This window comes from Orcinus orca, chromosome X (assembly GCF_937001465.1).
Source record: "Orcinus orca chromosome X, mOrcOrc1.1, whole genome shotgun sequence".
Lineage (NCBI taxonomy): Eukaryota > Metazoa > Chordata > Mammalia > Artiodactyla > Delphinidae > Orcinus > Orcinus orca.
The window spans coordinates 85,605,984-85,632,964 of NC_064580.1; the positions used below are offsets into that span (position 1 = coordinate 85,605,984).

Below are 26,981 nucleotides of genomic sequence, written 5' to 3' on the forward strand. Positions count from 1 at the left end.
AATGCAACAGAATACATAAAATATTCACAGATTCAAGGTGTGTGAGGTACCAAAAGAAGAAGAGACAAATCAAATAAGCCCATTCAGAAACATTGCAATAAAGAAATCAATATAATTCATTCATTTTGTTTATCATGGAAGAACTAAGTTGGAAAAAATGAAATATAACTAAAGTATTACTATCAATGTGAATACTTGCTAAAAAATAAAATTTTGCATTCTGAGAGCTGAAACACATAATTAAGAAAGTTAAATCTGTTCCTACACACAGACAAACCTTTCTTAAAGATTTTTTTTTAAACAACCAGCAACTTTGAAAGTACTATAGGTAAAGAATTGAGAGGAAATGCATAAAGGGCTGATAATAAGCTACTGACTATCTCAGGATTTCTGAGATGCAAGAAAAACGATGAGTCAAACGTGGGTTCCAGCTTTAGAAAATGGCTCCGTCCTGGTGCTTTGCTTCAAGTAAATAACCTAACACTGCCATGGACTGATGACTTCAATATCCTGCAAAATAGTCTGTAGAATCTGGAATCAGAGAATAGGCTTGGCCAACCCAATATCTAGAAATGTGTGTGTGCCCTGTTCCTTGCAGGTGTATTTTGTTCACAATAACACCACTAATAATGATTCTCTTTCTAACTTCCAGAAGTCAAAACTAAAAGAGAATTATAGCTTTAAATGTAGAAATCCTGAACTCTTGACTCTTGTGATATTAAAAAAAAATCCTGACTCTTGTGACGATCATTTTATGGCTAGGGGCATAAGTTTGATTATCCTTATCATCATGTACCTAATAACATGTGTTCTTATTGGCCATAAAATTAGAGAGGTTGATTGAAACTGCTGAGTTTTGAAAAGAAATATTTGCTTCAGTGTTCAAGAAAGAAGGTAACCTCTCAAATATTTGATCTGTATTTCCCAAGGGAAGAGGAGAGATTAAAAAGTGCAATGCATTAAATTGATAAATAAGTAATGTTTATACCCCTCAACAGATAATTAGAACATTTATCTAAAACAATTTTGAGGCAAAATATTGCCAAGCTCAGAGAAATTCAGATGTTGAAGTAGAAGAGAGGATTTGTAGAATCATAACACTTTTCTAGAACGAGTTGGATGAGTACCAGAAATATACTTTTCTGATAGGAATTCCTTTCCCTCTTCATGGAGTGAGGAGCATCTCATCTGATTGGTGGAATGTGGAGAAATGTCTGGCTTCTTGGTTCTGCTGTTTGGTGAGAAAGTCAGTTCCATTCAGGGGTGTTGGAAGGCCGAATTGTTACTGCAAGGTAAAGCCAGGCAGATTTATAAGCATTACAGGTGATATTTTGATTCCCATCTGAATCCTTTGTACATTTCTCAATTGGTAAAAAATCTGTAAGAAGAGGATTGGTAGGATAGTGACTTTGGAGACCTTAAAAATTTCCAAGGACCAGGGGCCCCAATGAATCTTCCAGGCCTTGTTCCTCACTAAGAGCTTCCCTATTATCACACACATACACTAGTCCTAGAAGGCAGTATAGTGAGGTGAGCATAGTGAGCTTGGGTTTTGGAGTCATGCTGCCTAGGTTTGAATCCTGTCTTCACCTTTGTAATCCTGGACAAGTTGTTGAACTATCCTTGGCCTCAATTTCATCATCTATAAGCTAAGGAGTATAAATAATATTATCAAGTAATCACCTACTAAATGTAAGCATTTTTATAGCCCTTTATTTTCCTTTAGTACACTTGGATATTAAATACCGTTTCACGTGTTTGGGGAATAATTCAAGTATTTCTAATAATGACTGCCTTGTTCCTTTTCATAGGTATCTAAGCACTACTATAAGATATGTGAAATTATATGATTCACATCTGACAGGCCTGCTGCAAATTTTATCATCCACCCCGTTCCCTTATATCTATATTAGTTTTCTATTGCTGCTGTAACAAATTACTATAAATTTAGGGGCTTAAAACAACATAAACTTAGTATCTTATAGTTCTGTAGGTCAGAAGTCTGAAATGAGTCTCAATGGACTAAAATCAAGGAGTTGGTAGGGCTGTGTTTCTTTCTGGAGAATCAAGGGGAGAATCCATTTCCTTGCTTATTCTAGCTTCTAGACACGGACTGCATTCCTTGGCTTATGGCTTCTTCCTCCATTTTCAAAGTCACATCTCCCTCTGATTTTCTTCTCCTGCCTCCTTCCACTTTTAAGAACCTTTGTGATTATATTAGAACCAGCTAGTTAATCCAGGATACTCTTCCCACCTTAAGACACTTAACCACATCTGCAAAGCACCCTTTGCCATGTAACCTAACATTTTCACAGGCTCAGAAAATTAGGATGTGGGCATCTTTGGGGACAGCTATTCTGCCTATCACAACAGGTAAAGATACTGAGGCCCAGAGAGGCTAAGTGACATTCCAATGTTCACACACTCAGTGCATAATTGGGACTAAAGCTCACATTCCCTAATTTCTAGGTCTCTGCCCTATTATGCTTGACTGAAAAAATAATCTCATGTTTGAATATTTAGGAAATCAAGGACTGCAGTAACTATGGGTCTTAATCTATTGTCCATTCTTTTGACCCTTTCTTAGGGTTAATGGAAAGAACTCAGAATGTTAGGAAGGGTGTACATTTTAACTGCAGGAAGGATTAGCTAGATCTGTTCTACCAATTTAAGTACAACAGGTCATAGGCCAAAAAAGAAGTGGTTATAACATAAAATCTAAGATTTTTGAGGGTTATTAGAATATGCAGATCTAGTAATTGAAGAAACAGGGTTATCAAACTTAAAAGGTTAACAGAGCAGACTCAAATTAATTATAATGTCAACAAATTCCTAATTCCTGTGTTTAGAAGAGTGCCACTTGTCCTTTGAAATCCTTGTTTTTCTGAGAAATTGAGAATACTATTGCTGTTTTTCATGCGATTGAGACAAAATTTGGTGAAGCATTCAAATAAAGTAAAGGGTATGGTTTCCATTCTTGTGGAGTTTAAAGTCTAACCATTAATCAAAAAAAAGAAAGAAAGAAAGAGAAAAAGAAAACAGATAATTAGGGAAAAATAAATGAAATCCTTATGTAGTAATACATAGTTGTTCAAGTGCAATTGGTTTAGAGAAAGAAGGGACTCACAGCTCTACAGTGGCTAGAGAAGGCTTCATGGTAGATAAAGAGTTAAATCTGACTTTTGAGTCAGTAATACAAACTTTAAAAATATTCACACCCTTTGACCTGGCAAATCCACTAAAGATAATCTAGCCAAAGAAACTTAAAATGCTGCAAAATATGTCTTAATACACCTTAAAACAGTGAAAAATCCTGAATGCCTCCCAAAGAGAGAAATGGTTAAATAAATTATAGTATAGCAATATGTAGGAATAAGATATGGCTATTGAAATTATGTTTTTGAAGACTTATTTGATTGAAAAATACTTATGTTCTATTGTTAAGTCAATAAAAAGGATAATACAAAACTATTTATACTGTGTTCATAAAGATTTATTATTTCAGCAGTGAATCTTCTTTAAAAGTCAATAAAATTCATTATTCTTAGAGTAGAAAAAGAGTAAGACAGACACTTGCCCCAGAGACAACTAAGGCCAGGGCAGAGGAAGTACCTTCAGTAGCTGCTGGCTGTCCCTCCTCCACCTTTTCCCTAAGACTCCTTAAATCTAAGAGACCCTGCAGGAAGATAACTTAGGATAGAATCTTGTCACCACCCACTCTATGGAATATGGTAGGCTCAGTTTATTTAGAATAATGTAAATTAGGGCAGGGAAAATATAGAAAAGGGGAAAAAAAAACAAAAACAAAATGCACCAGTCTCTACAAGAAAATATAGCAGACTCTAAAATGAGTGCCAGGTGTGAGATTATGGAGGTGTAAAAACCCTTGCTTCGATGGCCAGGAGAAACACAATGAGAAAGGAGGGGTTAGTACAGGGATATAGACGGATGGAGGGAGAGGGGATTGAGAGTCTGATATTGATGAGGCCACATCATCCACGTGGTGTTTGTACCATTTTCTGAGATCAGTCTGCAGGTACTCTTGGTCTTGGCTCAGATAGGTATAAAAGCAGCTTAAGACCTAACAATTTCAGTCCTAGGTATCTTGGGATATACCTAAGAGAAATGAAAAAAAAATAAGTCCACTCAAACACTTGTACACAAATGTTCATAGTGGCATTATTCACAATAGCCAAAGAGTGGAAAAAACTCAAATGTTCATCAACTTCTGAATGGATAGATAAAATAGGATGTATCTATAAAATGGAATATTATTCAGCAACAAAATGAAGTAATGATACATGCTACAACATGGATGAAGCTTAAAAACATTATGTGAGGTGAAAGAAGCCAGATGCAAAAGGCCACATATTATATGATTGCATTCATATCAAATGTCCAGAATAGGCTAATCTATAGAGACAGGAAGTGATTGCTTAGGACTGAGGAGGGAAGGTAGTGGGAATGGGGATTGACTGCTTATGGGTATGGGGTTTCTAACTGAAGTGATAAAAATGGCCTAAAATTAGATTGTGGTAATAGTTGCACAACTCTGTAAGTGTAGTAAAAACAAAACCAAATAAAAACAAAAATACATTGAATTTTACACTTAAAATGAGTGAATTTTATGGTTTAAAAATTATACTTTTATAGAGCTGTAAAAAAAAAAAAACAGCTTAGTAAAATCTCTCTCTGGGCTTACATGGTAAGCCCATGGCTATATGCCCACCAGGCCCTTAACAAAAAAATTTGAATCCTGATATTGGGTTTTTATGCCAGGAATAAATGCTGGGAATAGATAATGTAATTTCAGAGGACCCCAGAACACAGGGTTCCCCTTGGAATGGAATTTTCCTATCCAAACTGTGTTTACTATAAAGCAGAAATCAAATTCATTTTGTGAGTGGTGTGGAGGGAGACTGGCTCTGGATCACTTGAATCATCATATACCTGGGCTAGACTACCTGTACTAGATGACCTAAGACCAAGTTTAATGACAGAAGGAAGGACAGGGGTTGTGATGACTTAAGGCTCAGCTAGCCACAAAAGGCTTGTGAGTCATTTGGTGATATCATCCTCAGCCAGCTGCTGTTAGCATGACTCTCTCTGAAGTTGTCTCTGGCTGAGTGTCCTCCATGCAAAGAGCTCTCCGTGGAGGTTGGGGTGTGGGAGGCAGTGTTGTGGTCCCTCCCGCCTTGTGATAACCTATTGAGCACAATCTCTTCCCAACTCCATGTTCAGTGACATCATGCCAGTAGATTAAAGTCAGCCATGGTGGGAGTATTTATACCATGGAAATTGGCAAATATTACAAATCAAGGCTTTCATTTTCAGGGAGTTGGTGGCTAAATGTTTAACGTGAACACACATATATGACAACCAACAAGGGCCAAGCATGTGTTTCATGAGTATGCTCATGTGTTGGTAATCAATGTGCCATTGGCCCCTGAATTTGAGGATGGGGGGTGGGGGATGTGGTGTTGTATCTCTCCAGCATTGTTACTATTGAGCTGAACACTGAAAGTCTTGAAGAAGTGAGTGTAGGAAGGCGGCTGGCCCTTGGTATCTTTAATGTTCTAGCTCTGAAGATTAAAGATCATGGCATCAACTAGCAGCCTGCACCTTAGGGTAATGGAGACATACTGGATATAGTATAGGACTTTGAGCATCAAGGATAGATTGATGTAAACGCCTCCTAACCCCCCACCCCCCGTCCCTGGAACGTTTCACCCTGCATTGACATACTCTTTCCAAACCAAAGCAAATGGGAAAAAAAAAAAAAAAGCTGGTTCAAAGTTCTTAATTTCCCAAATGCCTTTGATAGTCTTTATGTAGGAACTCAGCTACAGTTTCATAGAAAGGCACATAGGAATGCCACTGATTGGTGGCTTTAGAAGAAAGAGGGTTGTTCTTCTCAGTTAGGATGGAGCACAGGGACTGAGTCTGCATGGGAGAAATATTGACGGGAGTGAAAAAAAGGCAGACTGAATTGACAGGAGCTGACTTTCTGAAATCCAGGCCACAGCAAGGGCAGAAGTCTTCAACTGGTAGGTAGATAGAACCATTAGCAAATTAAGGGTTGAGAGCCGTGGAACAATAGGTTAAAAACTCTTCAAACTCCCTTGACCATTAATTGTGTTATAGTGTAACTCCTCCTCCAAATGCTATAGGGTTACTGATAATTTTTGTTCCCTTCTTTACATTCTTCCTTTGTATTTTACAAAATTTCCAAAATGAATATGCACTAATTTTATAATCAAATTAAATTCATCTAAAAATAGGTCATTTTTTCAAAATTGGAAGTCAGAAAACAGGACATGACAAATCAAGGGAACAGCCTAAAGCAAATAAGGTTAAGGAGAGATTTGAAAGTCAAGGAGGAAAGTTAATATTTAATAGCAATAGGGAGCTATCACATATTCAGTAGCATAGGGAAACATTTGTGCTTCAGTGGAAAACTATGCATTGTTTAGGGCACACTATTCCAGTTTATCTGTTTCTAGTCTTTCATCAATTTTGAGGTATTTTATAATTCTGTATGTTGTAAAGAACTGATGACAATAATGCAAATGATTCTCCTCTATGAACATGGAAATGACCTCTATCCCAAGGAGGAAAGAGGGAGGCCCCTCACCAAAAAATAAAAAATAAAAATAAAACAGCCAGAAGCCAATTTGCTTCCATTTGCAAGTCCAATAGTCAATGTTTAAGATCTAGAAATATGTCTGTGTTTAGACCTGTTGTAAAAGCTGCCAAGTTCCCTCATTAATAACTTAAATAAAATAAATAAAATCATTAACACATGGTTGTTTTATATCTGTGTGAGAGTCATGATTTTACCTTTTTTATGAAAATTATCTTTTAACAGTACATGATAAGAGCAATGCTTTTAATGCAGATGTAATATACAGGAAAACTTCCCCAATGCCTGCTTGATGAGTTAAAGAGAAGGCAAGAAAAATGTAAAATGATCTAAGTGGTTATAAGGTAAAAGCCATCTGAATTTGGCTAAGAACAATAGCAACCTGTTTTCATCAGCTATGTGGTTGTGACCGTTCTGCTGTTGCATTAAACAGGTATTTTTCCTTCCTTTTTTTCATTGATAAACTGTAAAAGATACAAACAAATCTCCTGTTAGGCAAGAATCCCATCTTCCTTTCTTGCTTGGGGCCTTTCATGTTCTTCTATGATAATTTTCAAAAGTTAATAGATCAACTCTCAATTACCTGTGCTGACCCAGGGGAGTATCAGCACTCAGAAGTGTTGATAGTCAGCCCAGGACTTTCTCTCCTACAACCACAATATTTGGAGAGGGGATCTAGAAGGCAAGCATCAGTGAGTTCTCAAATGTTGGTCCATTCACAATCAAGTCCATCTGGGACACTTTGAAGAAAATTAAAGCCCCACTCTACAGATTCTGATTCTGGAATGGGGTCCAAGTATCTGTATTATTAACAAGCTTCCAAGTAATTCTCCTCTCAAGCCCAGTTTGGGAATACTACAGGTAATAGAGTGGATTTAAATTTAACTTTCTTTGGTGAATAATGTTAAAAAATGATTAAAAAAGACAATGTAGGTGATACAATACAAACTTTAACACTTCATGAAGTGGACCGTCTCCTGTGGAGAGCTGCAAAATGGGGTAGAAGGCAGAAAGATTTTATAGGCTAAAGAATAAGGAAGGGGCAAATACAAAATATCTGATTGGCTGGGGCCACAGACTCAACCTTGTTTGGAATGAGAAGGCCCAGAGTTAGCTTGGCATTTAGGGCTTGGTTTACTGAATTTACTGGATTTTTGGTCAAGTGGAACATTTACAAGGACAGGAAAGTTAAGTTTTGGTTTCTTGACATGGTTCCCCAGGCAGAAGCGGCTCTATCTTGGGCCTAGAAATTTATTTCAACCTTACCATCTACATGGACCCCTTTAAAACGCTTTCCCTTGTTTCAGCCTGAGACAAGATGATGCTAGATAGGCAAACACACACAATTCTAACTTGCTCACAACGAAGGAAGGAAAGCCGAGATTTCCAACTAAGCTATTACTGGTAAAACTCTAAAGAGGTGGGGGGAGAGCCTGGAGGAAAGCTTAGGAAAAAGTCTGTGTCCCCTCTTTCACATACCCAGTTGACTTATTTCCTCAGTAACTGGCTTGGACAGAGGAGACACAAAGACTTAACAGAGCAAGCAATGACATGTGCACTTTTTGAAGGAATAGAAGAGAGGCATGAAAAGCAGTAGGGAAAGCCCATGTGGTGAGTGAGGTGGGTGGGAAAGGGGACCATAAGATCAGCTAAGTGATGAGTTGGAAGCGACTCCCAGGGAACATGAAAAATCAAGGTCTTTAGTTCTGACACCATAGGAAATGAGAGATGTTTGAAACAAAGCAGTCTTTCATATTTCTCACCAAATAGTTTTTTGGGAGGTTATTCAGAACATATTCAATGACTAAATTACAATCTACTCTAAAATGTGGTTATTTTCCTTTGGTTTTCATCTATTTTACTGGCAGTCTGGTGGTAGACTCTGTGCCAGTCTGGATTTGAAGAGCTTGACTCTTCACAAAGTTTTACGTGTTAAACCCATAACAACACATACTTCTTTCCCGCCAGATAGGGTGTTGTGTAAATTTATATACTATAGAGTGAAAAATACGCATCCTGTCAGAATCTGACCTCACCAAGGAAGATGACCATAAAATGCAAGCGCAAGACCAAGTACTAGCTGGAGACTTGGAAAACAAGTCAAAGACTAACCATACTGAAGATGTAATCCTTGTCAGAAACACTGAAATGTCTGGTAAATACTTGAACCAGGAAAGTGACATTTTGTTTATAGTCCTACCTGTCAGGGATCATCAGCAGACTGCACTAAAAGAAGAAAAAATGAAGAAGAAGAAATTATTATCCATATGAGTTTGTCATTGCCTATCTAAATATTTACTGCAAATAAGCAGTCCTACTAATGCAACATTGTAAATCAACTATACTCCAATAAAAAAATAAATAAAAAGAAAAAGCAGTGCTTTAAATATATATTTTTTCAAAATAGATAAATATTTTGACTATTTGATAAGGCTTGTAAATTCCTTCAGAGTCCCAAGGCCTGGTCCAATCCTGGGTCTCCAGTGTTCTCAGGTTCTCTTAAGATTTAGGTAGACTGATTTGGAAAACAAAAAGTCAGCACAGGACAAGAATGGATTTTCTAAGCAGCTCCTCTTTTCCCAAATATAGCCCAGATCCCAGGCACTCTATATGAGTCAAGTAACATAGTGGAATGTGGCAGATTGTATTTGAAAACAACATGATACAGACAGAAGGACTAAAATGCTAGCAAGGTCAGTCCTATTCCCAGGTATGTGATTAACTCTGTGATGTAGTTGATGAGAACAATAAAAAGAGTAATGGCTAAAATGTATTAAGTCCTGTGTAGGTAGTGCTGTTCCAAGTGCTTATCATGTATTATTTAATCTTCACAACACACAAATGAAGTGGGAACTATTATTATCCCTACTTTATAGAGAAACTGAGGCACAGAGAAGTTAGATCAGAGGCTTTTATGTTTCAACTCATTTATCTATAATAGAGGGAAAGGAGGGATACCAGTTTATCTAAGAGACAAAGTTCTGAGCTATAAATACTGAGCACTTTCTCAGGTTCTATAATATCTTTTAATACAACATATGAATCCAATAACACATTTCCTGTCTTCTACTAAATTTATCCTAGGAAAATATCACCAGCCAATATTTATTACTTGACTTGGAATTTATCAATTATATTTGCACCCTCTTCAGAAATTATATGGGTGCTCATGTAATCTTTGAGGTGTGCCTCTGAAAGTAATGAAACTGATTTTCATTTGTGGTCAATGAAAACCACTCTTCATTTTGTAGTAATATCTATAAGGCAGAAACATGAAATTATTATCCATATGATAAAGGATAACATTGAGAAAGAGACAGACCTTTTTAATTTTCAGCAGAATGGCTCCCAATGGCACCTGTAACAACAAATAAACTAATATCACAGAAAGTTACTTCTCTGGTAGAGCCTATAATCTTAGGGTCCTGACTCTAAGGAGAGTCTTCTTGTAATTAAACCAATGTTTCCCAACATTGCCTGTTATTAGAATCATTGCAGTACTGTTGAATAGAACATTTCAAGATGATGAAAATGTTTTATAATCTGTTCTATCCAATATGGTAGCCACTGGCCACATGTGGTTATTGAGCACTTGAAATATGACTAGTGCTACAGAGGAACTGAATTTAATTTTAATTAATTTAAATTTAAATACCCACAGGTAGCCAGTGACTACTAGGCAGAGCAGAATTTTTTTGTTAAAAATCCACATCCTTGGGCCTTATACTAGATTTATAGAATTTGAATCACCAGTGCAGTGTCACTTGAAACTATATTATTAATACTACATTAGTCAATGTTGACCAAACACCCAGTTTATTTTACTTCAAATTGCTGCTGTTCTTCAAGATCATAGTTCTAGGCTACTTCTGTTTCTAAACATAACACTGCATATAGGATATATTCAGCTATTTATATACAGCATTTTCTTTAATTATAGAAAAATGAGTTGTATTGTTACCAAGAGCCACAAGTATTCTATGCTTCCTACACAGGCCTAGAATTGGTTCATAGCTTTAAGAAAGTGTCACATATAAAAATTTCCATTTTCAAAAAAGACGAATTAAGGAGCAATTATTCATTTCACAAAAGAATTCACCAAAGGGCTACTTTAAACAGTTACCTCTCCTAAAATGAATTCTAAATAAGTTTCAATTAACAAAAATTCAATTTGCACACAATTCTTCAAGAGCACATCTGTTTCCTCAAACCAGCTACACCTGGGAATCATTTGCAAAACCTCTGGAGACTGCAAGAGGTTTCTCCATAAAAGCTATGAGTTTCCTATTCCACAGTTTCAGGAGATAACGTTCACTGTGTAAGAAAAGAATCTGTGCCTTCTACTGAATTATCTTTCCTCAGATGCTAAGTGCTGGTTACAAGGTTTAGCTCAATTCATAGCATAGCACAATGGAGCCAACCAGAGATTCCACTTGAAAGAGCTTTGAAAATGGAAACAAAAGTATTATCCAGACTTCCAGTTTCCAGTCTGGCATATAAGAAGCTTAGAAGTTACCACTCTATCCTAATGAGAAGTAAAAACCTGAGCAAAATGAAAAATCAACTCCTCTTTTTCAATCAGGCAGAGAAGTGAGGTCAAAGAGCAAACCACTGTTGCCAAAATTGTAGAGGCAGACAGGTGGATACAAAGAATCACAATTTACCAGAACAGAAACCTACCAGCAGAGAAACAGCCATGGGAACGAGTGCCTGGGTAGGAAAACCTGAACAGTAACTGATGAATTGCTGGAGGCTCAGTGTGGACAACTCTGAATGTTAAACTCTCTTAAAGACCCAGTCAGAGAGCCCCCATATTTTTGTGAGTTCAGGAGCTCTACCAGGTTCTGACCATCAATAGTGGTCAGAAATCCCCTCAGACTTCCTGAAGAGGGAGGGGAAAACTATTTTGAAATACACCAGAGCATTCTGTTCTTATCAAGGTCTGCCCTCAGGAAAAACTATTTTACAGGAGCCTAATCTGCTGGGGTTTTAACAGTGCTTAACATAGCTGGGGAAACTACAACATACCTTGGTAAACTAGAAAAAAAGAGCAAATTAAATCCAAAGCAGAAAAAAAATAAATAATAACAATCAAAGCAGAAATCAATGAAATAAAAAAACAGGAAATCGATAAAGAAAATTGACAAAACCAGAAGCTGGTTCTTTGAAAAAATCAATAAAATCAAGAAGCCTCTAGCCAGGCTAACTAGAAAAAAATAGAAAACCACAAATTATTAATATAATAATGACAGAGAGGACATTGCTACAGATCCCATGGATAATAAAAGGATAATAAAGGAATATTATAAACAACTTTTATGCCAACAAATTTGATAACCTAGATGAAATGGACCAATTCTTTGAAAGCCATGATCTGCCAAAACTCACGCAAGAAAAAAGACAATCTGATTTTGCCTATATCTGTTAAAGAAATTGAATCAGTAATTAATAACCTTCCAAAACAGAAAGCACCAGGCTCAGGCAGGTTCAGTGGAGAATTCTACAAACATTAATGAATAAATTATATCAATTCTCTACAATGTCTTCCAGATGATAGAAGAGAGGGACTATTTCCTGAGTCATTCTATGAGGCCAGCATCACCCTAATACCATAACAAAGACATTACAAAAAAGAAAACTATAGGCCAATATCTCTTATAACATAAATGTAAAAATTCTCAACAAAATATTAGCAAATAAAATCTAAAAATACTTATTTATCATGACCAAGTGGTATAATCACAGGTATATAAAACTGGTATAACATTCAAAAATCAATCAGTATAATCCATCATATTAACAGGCTAAAGAAGAAAACTCACATGATCATATCAATAGTTGCAGAAAAAGCATTTGACAGAATCCAACACTCATGCATGATAAAAGATCTCAGTAAACTATGAATAGAGGGGAGCTTCTTCAACTTGATAAAGAAGATCTACAAAAAATTCTATAGCTAACATCACACTTAATGCCAAGGAGCTTGAAACATTCCCACTAAGATCAGGAATAAGGCAAGGATGTCCTCTGTTACCACTCCTTTTCAAATCATACTGGAAGTCCTAGCTAATGTAACAAGGCAAGAAAAGGAAATAAAATGTATAGAGATTTGGAAAGAAGAAATAAAACTCTCTTTATTCACAGATGACATGCTTGTCTATGTAGAAAATCCAAAAGAATTGACAAAAAAAGCCTCCTGAAAAAAAGTCAATTTTTTTCCTATATGCCAGATGAACAGGTGGAATTTAAAATTAAAAACACATTATCCTTTACATTAGCTACCAAGAAAAATGAACTACTTAGGTATAAATCTAAAAAAAATATGTAGAAGGTTTATATGAGGAAAACTACAAACTCTAATGAAAGATGTCAAAGAAGAATTATTCAAGAAATGGAAAAATAATCCATGTTCATGAATAGGAAAACTCTGTCAAGATGTCAGTTCTTTCCAATTTGATCTATAGATTCAATACAATTGCAATAAAAAGCCCAAGTTATTTTGTGGATATTGACAAAATAATTCTAAAGTTATACGGAGAAGCAAAAGACCCAGAATAGTCAACTCAATGTTGAAGAGCATGTTGGAGGACTAATGCTACCTAAGTTCAAGACTTACTCCAAACCTATAGTCATCAAGGCAATGAGATATTGGTGAAAGAATAGACAAATAGATCAATGGAATAGAATAGAGAGGCCAGAAATAAACCCACATAAGTATAGTTAACTGATCTTTGATAAATGAGCAAAGGCAATACAATGAAACAAATAATCTTTTTAATAAATGGTGCTGGCTGGAAGAACTGGTCATCTACATGCAAAAAAATGAATGTAGACACAGGTCTTGCACCCTTCAGAAAAGTATTTCAAAAAGGCTTATAGCCATTAAGGTAAAATGCAAAACTATAAAATCCCTAAAGGATAATGTAGGAGAAAACTTAGATAACCTTTTGTATGACAATGACTTTTTAGACACATCTATGGTGTGATACATGAAATAAATAATTGATAAACTAGACTTCATTAAAATTAAAATCTTCTGACCTACAAAAGAAAACTTCAAGACAATGATAAGAAAAGCCACAGGCTGGAAGAAAATGTTTGCAAAAGACACATCTCATAAAGGACTTGTATCAAAATTTCAGAGAACTCTTAAAACTCATCAGTGAGGAGGATGAACAACTTCATTTAAAAATGGTCAGAGGGCTTCCCTGGTGGCGCAGTGGTTGAGAGTCTGCCTGCCCATTCAGGGGACATGGGTTCATGCCCCAGTCTGGGAAGATCCCACATGCCGCGGAGCGGCTGGGCCCGTGAGCCATGGTCGCTGAGCCTGAGCATCCGGAGCCTGTGCTCCGCAACGGGAGAGGCCACAACAGTGAGAGGCCCGCATACCAAAAAAAAAAAAGGTCAGAAATCCAAACAGACATGTCACCAAAGAAGATATAGAGATGGCATGTAAGCATATGAAAAGATGTTCAACATTATATGTCATTAGAGAATTGCAAATTAAAAGAACAAGCTATCACTACACATCTGTTAGAGTGCCCTAAACTCAAAACACTGACAACACTAAATGCTGGTGAGGATGTGAAGCAGCTCTCATTCATTGCTGATGGTAATGCAAAATGGTATAGCCACTTTGGAAGACAGTTTGGCAGTTTCTTACAAAAGCAAACATATTCTTACCATGTGATCCAGCAATCACACTCCCTGGTATCTACCCAAATGAACTGAAAATATATTCCACCCAAAAACCTGCACTCAGATGTTTGTAGCAGCTTTATTCATAATTGTCAAAATTTGGAAGCAACTAAGATATGCTTCAGTAGGTGAATGGATTAAAAAACAAACTGTGGTACATCCAGATAATGGAATATTATTCAGAGCTAAAAAGAAATATGCTAACAAGCCATGAAAAGACATGGAAGAAATTGAAATGCATATTAAGTGAAAGAACACAATCTGAAAAGACTACATACATACTTTATGATTCCAACTCTGACATTCTAGAAAAGACAAAAATTATGAAGACAGTAAAATTATTAGTGGTTGCCTGGTTTTAGAGAGGAGGGAAGTATGGATAGGCAAAGCACAGAGGATTTTCAGGGAAGTGAAACTATTCTGTATGATACTATAATGATAGATACATGACATTATATATTTATACATAGAATGTACAGCACCAAGAGTGAACCCTGGTGTAAACTGTGGACTTGGAGTGATAATAGTGTGTCAATGTAGGTGCATCAATTGTAACAAATGTAATACATGCTGTTAATGAGAGAGCTTGTGAGTGTAGGGTCAGAGGGTAAAAGGGAACTCTTGGTACCTTCTGTTCCGTTTTGCTGTGAATCTAAAACTAGTCCCAAAATTAAAGTTTCTTTTTTTAAAAAAAGTGATATAAAAGTGTGAAGTAATATTAGATTGACAAATGATTCCACTTTTCCCAGAATGATCCCATTTATGCCTATTGTTTTGGCATAATTTTTAGTAATGCCCCTTTCTCTCTCAAAGTGTCCTGGATGGGACAAAAAATATATGCCCACACCCCTCCAATTATCATGCAGTCTTCTCTTGGCACAATCTCTTTTGTGCTATAGCAGGGTTTCCCAAACACCTTGTTTAAAAATTTTTAAAAATCAGATCCCTTCCATGGAGATTCTGATTCAGTAGTTCTGGCGTAAGATCTGGAAATCTATACTTTCAAGTGTATCTCTGTGGATTTGCATGATCACAAGGCATTGAACCAAAGACTTGATTTAGGTAACTTGGAATTTCATGCAAAACTGTCATGCTTCGGTTATGTATTTGGATTAAGATTGGCTCTGGTCATGGAAGATTTCTTGCTTCAGTCCATCAACAATCATAAGTCATTCTGACAAATTCACATTTTATCTTGGTAATAATTGGGTTTGGAATGGTTCCCATAAAACTGAGTACATATGAGGACCTGGGAATGTGCTATTATTTTAGCAAAGATAACACAATGAAGTCTGAGAATAACAATCCACATATCTATATTATTTTCTTTTCTCATTATTGCAAAAATGTAAGCTTCATTTTCTGGGGTATGTTAACTCTCCCTCTAAGAATATTGATGAACTTTACACACAATAATTTTCAGAAAGAAATACAGAGTTGTCAATGGGGGACAAAAATCCAAGTTACTGGCTAATCAGCAGATTTGAAGACTGTCATCACAATTGCAACTCAACATTATTGTGTTTTTTTTTATTAAAAAATAATTTAGTTAGTTACATTCTTGTTTGGGGAATAAAAGACTATAGATGTTATGTCTGAGCAAACCAATTTTATCAATTCCCTCAAGCCTCTGACAGAACCTATGTACTTTATCCATTTTGTCACCCCAAGCACAAATGCAGAGCAGGGCAAAACCTTTGCAATACAAACCCTTTCATGGATTTGTTTGCAAAAGCCTTTGTCTGGAGGTGTCTCTGTTAAATAACACACACTGTATAAAGACATCTCTTATTCATGTCTACTTCTCTGGGTGGCCAAGTTGAAACAAAGATCACATTTCAAGCATGCCATGCTGGGTATGACATGCTGAGAACTGTGCAAAATTTCATCATTTCCATCCTTTTAACTTAATATAAAAATGCAAAGAGTATAGATCAAAAGCTTTTCATTCTGTTTCAAATTAGATCTTTCTTTCCAAAATTGTTATTTTGACATTTTTAGTACTCTTTCCTGTCCAGTAAAAAAATAGAAAATATTTGCCAAAAATCCTACAAAATTGTGCTCTGTTATGCAATTTGAATTCAAAGAATAGATAAACCTGGTTAGTAACAGATGCTGCTGCAGTGGTTGGAATTTGACCAATACAAAGCAACCTTGAACATGTTCACATGACCAAGGGAGGGCTTGATAAAAATTCTATGCACATTTTCTCTCTAATTACTCTATTATGTTTCAAGTAATCACAATGCTGTGTATTTTCTTTTGAGTGGGAGAGAAAATTGAATATGCCTTGTTAGAGTAAATAAAGAAAGGAAACTAACAACAGCCACCTCACTAGGAAAAACAACTGTTGAAGTATGAACAATCTTTTCTCTATGAATGTTCAATGATAATTTTTATATCTTCCCTATAAGTAAGCAAGAGTTTTATATTCTCCATAGATTACCAAAATACAATTTTATTCCCCAGTTGTATCTGAAAGTGTATATTCCTGAAAGGGAAGATAAAAAAATTGTGAAAACTGGAATTATTTAATGGAGTACAACTGCAACAATGTGTGTGTGTGTATGTGTGTGTGTGTATGTGTGTAGAAGGGAGTAAGGGGAATAATACCAGAGTTAATTCATTTCTAAAAAAATATTTAATTATCTTAAAATAAAAAAATTAAATCAAGTTGCTAATTATTTAAGAACTTTGAAATGTGGAATTTTACCCCTAACTACTTAAGTGCTACTTAAGTAATATTTTTCTTGTATTAGAAAAAGCACATGGTAAAATTTAATTTGGTAAAACAGATAGTAGTTTTTAATGTAAGAAATTGTTTTCAACTACCAAATGTAAATATATGACCAGTAATAGAGCATTTATTTTAGGAGTTTGTCTTATATTTAAAAAAAATCTGTGTTATATATTTTAAGAATGAATTAGCAATAGAAGATATTAGAATCAAAGTGTTATTGTTATTTGACCAATCAAAATGATCTGGAATTGATGCTAAAAGCCAGACACTGCAAACAGATCATTAAATATGGTCTGCATAACTTGTTTATTCTATAAAGTGTTAAACTTGTCTTAAATTAATTACAAATTTTGAAATTAAGAGATCTTACACCAAAAAATCACAAATTTTGAAATCAAAAGATTGTACATAAAAATCCTGATTTTCAGCAACTGAAAAATTAGGAGATCTGCCAACATGAGACCTGCATTCCATTAAGGTACCAATTGGCAAGAGCTGAGGAGCAGCTGTGTTTCAAACAGGATCTGTTTGTTCCAATATACCACAGTTCCCACCACTACCCATTGTGTTCATGGAAATGCTAACCAAGTGCCAATTCTTGATAGGCTTCACATTTTTCTGTTATTTTCCTTATTTCTGGAGGCATTTGAGTTTATAATTTGGGCATATCAACGGTTTACAAAAGTGCACTGAGATATCCTAGGGTTCCATGGCAGTGCTTATTGTCAATACTGACAGGAAGCTAAATGGGTGGGTTCTGGGAGTCTTCACATCTTCACCGTAAAAGTTTTGTTTTCCCTCTTTTAGATATTAGAGTTTCTTTTCATAATTGTTTTTTAAAACAAATTTCTATGAATATAAAAAGAAAATTTGGAAAAGCCATTGCTCCTGACCAGTGGATTTCAACATTTTTAATATATTATTATTGAACCCCTTTCATACAAATTGATAATTTAAAAATCCTCTTGGGAATATAAAAAACTATTCTGATTTTTGCATAAACAGTTATTGTGATGGTTAGTATTATGTGCCAACTTGGCTAGGCTGTAGTATCCAGTTATTTAATAAAGTATTAATCTAGGTGCTTCTGTGAAGGTACTTTCTAGGTGTGGTTAACATCTACAATCAGCTGACTTTAGCAAAGAGGGCCTCAGTAATATGGGTGGGCCTTATCCAATCCATTGTAGGCCTTAGGAATAAAAACTGCAAAAACTGAGGTTTCTTGGAAAAGAAGAAATTCTGAAGACTGCAGCATCAACTCCCGCCCGAGTCTCCAGGCTGCCAGTCTTCTTTATGAATTTTGAACTTGCCAACCCTACAATGATGTTAGACTATTCCTTAAAAATCTCTCTCTCTAAATATATATATATCTCCTACTGGTCCTGTTTCTCTGGTGAACCCTGGGTGATAGTGAAACTGAGCAGGACCCTGTGGGGCTCCTGGGCATGGAATCCTTTATGAGTCCCCCATTCCCTGTTTGTAGGAAACAGACTCCAGCCTCCATGACCTTCCCTGAGTCCCAAAGGGCAGATTCAAATAGTTACTAAACAGGGAAGGGAGGGGATACAGAGACAAGGGAGGAACAGCCAAGAAACAATAGTGCAGCCTTGGGGGCAGGGTCCTGGTTCCACCTTAAGGGATACACAAAATAATATCTTTGAGCTCTTCTGCAAAACTAAAACCCCCAACAAATAGAAGATGTCAGCATTCTTCATTCCAGAGAAGACCACCTGAGGCCAGATTAAAGGAACCAGAGAAGCTCATCAAGAGATTACCTGAGACCAGATTAAAGGAGTGCAGGCCTTGCACACATCCTAGTCCTTATCAGCAACCCCGCCCTTGAACCATTGCTATAAAATTCCTCAGCAAATCCTCTTGGGTTGGGACACACAGTTTTTGGGGCAGGAGCCTGCTGTGTCCCCCTTTGCCTGGCAAAGCAATGAAGCTATTCTTTTCTACTTCACCCAAAAATCTGTCTCAGAGATTTGATTTTGCACCGGTGCACAGAGGCCAAGTTTTCAGCATCAGTAGTTATATAGAAATAATTTTAAATGAAAAATTATGCTCAATCACTGTATTATTAAATATTACATTATAAAATTTATTTTAAGTAAATTCTATTGTACATCCTATTTATTAAATATAGACTTTTATTTTTCCCACTTGAAACACTGTTCAATTTTAATCAATTATGTGAGAAAAAAGTATGGTTTGCTAATATATAAATAGCATATATTATATTTGTGTTTCAGGAGCAAGTATATATTAAAATGTAAATTGAGACGTAATTTTGTATTATAGAATCAAAATAGACTAAAATGTTTTTATGAATTTATATTCAGAATTCTTATGTGTTTTGCTTATAGAATCAAATAATTTGTTTTTATAATTGCTTCCAACTGCAAGGGGGTAAACAATTTTCCTTCTACTCTCCTATTTTCTTGGCTTTAGACTCCCTCCCTTGTAATAAACGGCATATTAACAGGAGAAAAACAAACAGCAGTTTAATAGCATGTATACCTCTTTTGTACTTGGGAGATACTCGGGAAAAACTGAGTAACTCTCCCAAATGGCCCAAGTCACCACCTTAAATACCATCTCCACTGAAAGACAGAAAACAAGATGTTGGGGAGGGGCGGAGGCCAGTTAAGGGAGGTGACTAGGAAAAGCACAGTAAACAAGAGTGTAGTTGTTATGCAGATTTAAGACCAAGCCTTCTCCATTGATAAGAGCTCTAGAGATTTAGTCATCCTCCTCTTCCTGGTATGGAGAGGGAGACACCCTTACAAATGTAGAATTTTCTTATAAATGTAAATTTCCCTCACAAAAGTCACCTTCTACTGTTTTCAGAGATTCTCCTGTGTCTGAGCCTTAAAAAATAATCAGCTTCAAATGATCAATATGCCAAAGAGACATATTTGGGGATGGCATATTTTACTCCCCTTCATAACCCTTTATGATAATATTCAAAGGTTTTTATTTGTTAGCAATATTCTGCAAAAGACATATTATTACTTTATGTAATATTTGTTCCAAATAAACGATAAGGGCAAATGATTACATTTATCCCTAAATTTTCTTTTTTATGCATTATTCTTTGAAATACTTATGATATCCTGAGCTTCTACACACACTAACAGTTTTATTGAGGCATAATTTGCATGCCACAAAATATACTCATTGTGTGTGTTCAATTCAGTGATTTTTTAAATAAATGTATAGAATTGTGCAAACTCCCCACACAATCTCCCCCCTTCTAAATCCAATTTTAGAAAATTTCATCAGCCTCCAAACTTTCCTTAAGTCCATTTGCAGTCCAATGGCCAGCCTTGGATAACCACTGATATGTTTTTTGTCTCTATAGTACATAAGCTTTAATGTTAGTAACTTTTACATCTGGTTGAAATCATACTGAGGTAAATATATATAATTATTATAATATTTATGCTTTTATTCAACAAATATTTACTAAGTACCTATTCAATAATTAATATAGTAGTAGATGTGCTTTATATCTATCATGGTGTAAATAGTTGAAAGAAGGAAGTATGAGTTGAAATGGAATTGGAAAGTTCATAAGTTAAGGAGAACAAAGTAGATATAAGCTCTCTAGATCATGGAATCTTTATTATGGATGTAAATTAAATGATACGTAACTTAAAACATAAATAATATAAATTTGTAAAATGTCAAAAATCATCACAATATCTATTGAACTGAGTGACTGAGACATGAACATGCTCATCAGATATCTACCAACTGTTATATGTATTAGCACAATATGCTATCAGATGTTCCTAAGTAACTCCATTTCATGGGGAATAGTTAAACTATTTCTTTAATTTGTGACTTATAAAACAGAAAAAGCAACATATACCCAAATAATTTAATGACTGCTCTACAAAAACATTCTGTGGTACTTTTAGCTTTCTTTAACATTTTGACCCTTACTAGTACATTTTTTAGTCCTATTAGTCCTATTTAGCACTATTCACTAGTTGATTGATTCAAGAGACAGTTTTTTCTGATATTACTGTGTGTCAGGCACCATTCTAGATGCTGGAAAATCAGTATTGAACACAAATACAAATACAGCATCCATGCTACTCTGAAGCTTATGTTTTATATATATATATATATATATATATATATATATAGAGAGAGAGAGAGAGAGAGAGAGAGAGAGAGAGAGAGAGAGGCAATAATAAATTGAAAATTTAAAGGAATACATGAAGATAAATAAAGCAGGATAAGGAAACAGAGAGTGATGGGAGATGGGAAGGTGACTTATTTAGGTAGGTTGGCCAAGGAAATTATTTCTGAGATGATAACATTTGAGCAAAACCTGAATGAAATGGGGGGTAAGATATGGAGGCAATGTCTGGAAGAAGAGCAAACCAAGGCAAAACAATTGATACAGAGGCCCTAAAGCAAAAACCTACTTGCTAAATTTAAGGTATAGCAGGAGGCCAGTGTGGCTAGCACTGAGATAGGAGGAGAGTATTGGATGTGAAATCAGAAAAGAAGCCAGGGATGAGATCAAGTGTGCCTTGTAGACCAGACCAAGAAATTAGATTTTATTCTGAGTGACATGAGAAACCACTGAAGTGTTTGGAGTAGAAGACTGAAATGATCTAATTTACATTTTAAAAGGTTCACTCTAACTTTTGTGGGGAGAATTGACAGCTGGGGAGAAAGGGGTAGGGGCAGAAGCCAAGAGACTAGTTAGAAAATTAGTGCTTGATGATGATTTTAGACTGGGTGGTACAAGTGGAGGTGGTAAGAAGTGGCTGGATACTGGATAATGTGTATTTTGAATATAAGGCCAACAGGATTTGGTGATATGTACCAAGTATGTATGTATGATGTATGTAAGTATGTATGATGTGGGTTGTAAAGAAAAGTCTGGTTGACACGAAGAATTTTGTCCTAAGCAACAAGATGGATGAAGTTACCATTAACTGGGATGGAAAATTCTTTGGGCCAAGCTGGTTAGGGGATGTTAAGAATCAAGAGTTCAGTTTGGGACATGGTTTATTTGAGTTGTCTGTTATACATCTAAATGGAGATGTTGAGCAGGAAATTAGATTGAGTCTGGAATTCATGGTAGAGATCAAGGCTGGAGATTTAATTTTAGGAGTTTTCTGTATAGAGATGGTATTTTAAAGCCATGTGCCAGAATGAGATCATCCAAGACATGAATGTAAATAGAAGAGGAGAGAAGAGGTCTCGGGATTTAAACTTGGAAAACTACAATGTTTAGAGGTCTGTGAGATGAGAAAGATTCAACAAAGGGGATTAAAAAAAACAGCCATAAAAAAAAAAAAAAAAAAAACAGCCATGAAGGGTGACAGAGAATAAATAATGGTCTTCTTCCAGCTAAGTGAAGAAAATAAATCTCCATATATAATCACTGTTATACAACAGGGATGATGGGTAAAAATAACTACCATAAACTGTTACTAATATTAAAAAATTGAGGTTTCCCAGGATTTACCAACCTGTGGGTGCAAATTGGATCAAGATAATATTAGTACTGTTAAAAAACAAAATTCAACTGAGTAAATTTTTAAAGATCTTATTGGCTTCATTCAACAATTCATGAATCAAGCAGCATCCCAAATAGCAAATAGAAATGATTTCCAAAGAGCTGAACAAAATGGGAGACTTTTATAGGCAGGGGGAGAGGAAGCAAGGAAAGAGCAGATTACCTCATCCTTCTTTGGGGGTTGGAAGGGTTCTATCAGGTGGATTACCTCACTACTGCTGACCCGAAAACTCCAGATGGACTAATTTAAGATTACATTCCTTAAATTCCTGGGAGAGGTTGAAATTGCAATTAGGTTAGGTATTAAGCCTTGGTTTGCTGACATGGGGATTAGAACAAATGACTCCATTTTGAGCCTGTTGTCTCTTTTTTAAACAGTTCTCCCCTTTTGCTCAGACTCTCAGCGTAACTGAAAGATTTGATCAAAATTTAAAGTATTAGCAACCTTCCCAGCTATGGCTCTGAAGTTCTCACAGTTTTTGTTGATCTCTGTGTGGTATTCATAAGTCATGACTTCAGGCTCACAGTCTTTGAGCCAATCATTTTCTTTATTTCTTTTCTGGTGTTCCAGTCATAGGGAGATTATTTGCTTAGTGGTTAGTGGCTGTGAACATGTATTTAAACCTTTTGAGAGAATACATGTGCTAGGGAGACTACTACGATTATTATTAGCAGGATAATTCCCAATGTTTGGAGTGCATTTTGGAGTCGCTGTCACCAAGACCCAGATGAATCAAAATCAAGTAAGTCAGAGAAAGCTTGAAGGAGTCACCTTTTTAAGCCAAATTGCTTGTTCAGTGATTTTTTTTTTGAATTTTTGATTTTTATTTTATTTATGTTTTTATACAGCAGGTTCTTATTAACTATCTATTTTATACATATTAGTGTATATATGTCAATCCCAATCTCCCAATTCATCCCACCACCACTACCCCCTTGTTCAGTGATCTTATGTAGCTGAGTTTCAACTTTCCCAGAAGTGTTAATCCAGGTGCAGCAGGAGGTGCTGGCCACAGCATAGACACCACTTAGCTCAACTAAGAGATAATCAAGGGCTATCCTATTATCAAGAACTTTGGCCAGAAAGTCTAAGGATTTTAGCTGGACAGCTATTGTCTTAGTAGTGGATTCTGCAATATTTTTAAGAACTAAGGAGACGTTCCTGATCATCTTCTTATTCATATTTTCTCCTAACTAGGGAAGTAGGGCCCTGCCAAAGGAAGCAAATTCTAAGTCATGAACATCTCCTGGTAGGTCCATTCTAACTCACTGATGTAAATTCAGGGGAGTTGACCAATGAGGTGTCTCAGCTCATTTGCAAACAGTTAGGGACACAGTTAGATAACCCAAGAGATATTACCTTGTTATATGCCAGCCATCTAGGTATCCATATACCCAAGGACACAGATGAAGATAAATCCTATCTTATCTTTTGTGAAGGGCACAGACCACTTTAGTAAGGTGGCACTGCTAATGGATTCATTCTCAGGGACTGTTGCATTTGCCTATTCAAGCCAAGGGTCAGTTAAGTGGGAAGGAAATCTCCTAGCCTGAAAAAAAGTTGTTCTGAATTCCAGTTTACCCTGCTTAGGAATGGAAGTATGGATGATGGCATTATCTTTCCAGGACAGTGCTTGAGTAAAGGGAAAGAAGAAGAAGGAGGAGGAGGAGGAGGAGGAGGAGGAGGGGGAGGGGAGGGGGAGGGGAGGGGGAGGGGGAGGGGGAGGGGAGGGGGAGGGGAGGGGAGGGGGAGGGGGAGGGGAGGGGGAGGAAAACAAGAAGTGGTCTTATGTGTAAAGTATGAAGTCTTAATCCAGTGTCTTGGGATCAAGCAATCTACCTTGATGTAGGTGACTTCTCTTCTTAGTCAATTTGATTTTGAGTTCTCCAGCTGGTGTACAGAACCAGATGTCAGGTGGAGACTTCTTCAGCTGTGAGATGTATATCTAAGGTTCAAGTCCCTGAAGTTTGGATGCCATCTGGATGGTGAGGAGTTTCTGTTATAGTTCCTTTGGAGGATACTCAAGGGAAATCTTTGTTCTTAGTGATTCCAAATCAGAAGGGTGAGAGAAAATTGGAAATGTTAGTTTGGAGAGCTGTTGCCAGTTATTTGAGGGAACTAGAATTCAGGATACAGTTCAGTTTACAATTATATAACACAACCTCAAAGATAACTAACAGGTCTAGAATGTAATATCTACAAAGGTGTAAACATGAGATTTTTCTTTATGATTTTAACCAAAGGTAATCACAGTAAAACTAATTTGTTTGCATTAAACTCGGTCTGATTATGTACATAAGTGCAGCAAAAATAGTGATTGACCATATAAAATCTTTTTAAGACCACTTTGCTGGACCTTTTCATAAGAAATCTCAGATTGAAATCTTAAAGACCTCTGAGGCCAAGCCAAGAATTCACTATTGGATTTTACCTGCAATATATATAGTTTGGGTGAATTCCTTTCTTCTCAAGTCCCCCCCAAATATCTTGAGGTTCCTGGGCCTGCCAGGCAGTAACTTTCCTTACTCACCTGGAGGCTGCTGGGAATCCTATAAGCAAGGTACAAGGATGATTTTTCCAAGTAGTTCTTTAAAGCTGTCTGATCATATCGGGGTCTATACACATCTCTCTCAGCCATAAGATTTGATATTTTAGCCAATGTTTCCAATTGTGTCCTATGACAAGGAGAACAGATTCTTATTGAACTTATGCAAGTAATTAACTACATTTCCATTAAAAAAAATGCTCAAGAGTTTCCAAATTATGGAGGGATAAGGTAGAAGAAAAAGTAAATGTTTCATCTTTGTTTACAAATGTATACTTTAACAAATTGCTGTAAGTCATCAATCGCTTAAGAGAAAAGGTTTCTTTACATCTGGAAAAAAAAAGCTATAAGGAAGCAGTACTGTTTCAAACAAAAAATCACAAAAAATTATAATCATCTTCTTCAGGTCATTCACTGCCATGTAATTAATACTTGTTCTGCTTGAATCCAGTTCATTTTTATGACCTTAGAGTTATCAGAACCTATACTTACGAAAGTTTTTCCCATGAATCTCCCTGAAGACGAAGTACTTTTGTAGGAACAGTTTTACAAAAGCAACTAGGACAATAAAACTCTCTGTAAATGACAATGCTTCCCATGTAATTTAACATATCAAATAAACCTAATTAGTTTAACATCTCTCTTTTTAAAGGAGAGAGAACAAATAGTTTGAGATGTTCTAGGGGCCCTGTGGGGAATCTCAAAGTTGGTTCAAAGTCAAAAAGAGTTTGTTTAGAATTTGATTTTTGTCAAAAACATCAAAATTTGTCAAAAACATCAAAAGATTCAAAACCACTTGGTCAAATAGGATCATACTTCACAGTGAAACAATACTTATTTATCCATTTAACCAAAGTAAAAATCAAAGACTTCACAGACAAATGCAAAGTTAAATAGTTGTTATTGGAAATTATTTTGGTAAAACACATAAGCTTTGATTTCTAGGAAGAATACCTAAAAGGTAAAGAAACTTTTACAATCCGTTATCAAAAAAAGACCAAAGCTGAGTAAAACTTTGTCCTTTTAACAGAGAGAAAACCAAATTCTAATTTTGTACCAGCTTACTTTTGATATTAAAATTTATTTAACTTCACTGAGTTCATTCTAATCTTAACCAAGTTGAACGTGCATAAAATTTCTTTCTCTAGATTCCTTTTCCACAAAACGTTTTTTGTTCTATGTTTTTCCTTTTTCCGATTCTGAAATACCCAGTATTACTTTAGGACAAAATTGCTTTCTTTTTTTCTCAAGAAAAATGCATCTCCATTCTTTATAGCTTTTCTCTTATCATAAATAAAACCTTAATTTTTAGTAGAAATAAGGAAGTAAACTATTGTGAACTGTGTTTTTTATTAACATTCTGCGACTTGACAAATTTATAAATGCTTTTTATAATTTCTAGAAACATATGAATTCTAATAATACATTTTTCAGTGTGGGACAAAATTATTTATTAGTAGACCCAAGTATCTTTAGTTCCTCTGTAAAAGTGGATGAACCTATGTTCAGTAATGAATGTTTCAGTATTTTACCTTAATTGAAAATGACCTAGATATTTCATGATTATTCATCATTTATTTTAATTTTGCATAATTTTAAGGTTTCATGTTACAGAAGAATTGGGGAAATTATTTCTAAAATTTACCTAAAATTTTTTATCCTGCTCATATCTATTTAATTTACTTGCTCACAACAATTATGTTTAGATTATTTATGAAAATTTCATCATACCAAGTCATTTTTCTTTCTTTTTTTTTTTCTTATGTTTATTGGAGTATAATTGATTTACAATGTTGTGTTAGATTC

The 26,981-nt window shown here is 35.6% G+C and overlaps 1 long non-coding RNA gene across 1 annotated transcript in view; it reads right to left on the bottom strand.

Moving 5' to 3' along the window:
• Positions 1 to 3,456: 3,456 nt before the first annotated feature.
• LOC117197992 (uncharacterized) overlaps positions 3,457 to 26,981 on the bottom strand; it is a 33,910-nt gene continuing 10,385 nt past the window's right edge. Inside the window, exons 2-6 of the long non-coding RNA XR_004478905.2 lie at positions 25,161 to 25,305; positions 24,470 to 24,669; positions 9,966 to 10,001; positions 8,844 to 8,864; positions 3,457 to 4,116 (exon numbers count right to left, since the gene is read on the bottom strand). This is a non-coding gene — a long non-coding RNA (uncharacterized LOC117197992). The remainder of the gene's footprint in view (positions 4,117 to 8,843; positions 8,865 to 9,965; positions 10,002 to 24,469; positions 24,670 to 25,160; positions 25,306 to 26,981) is intronic.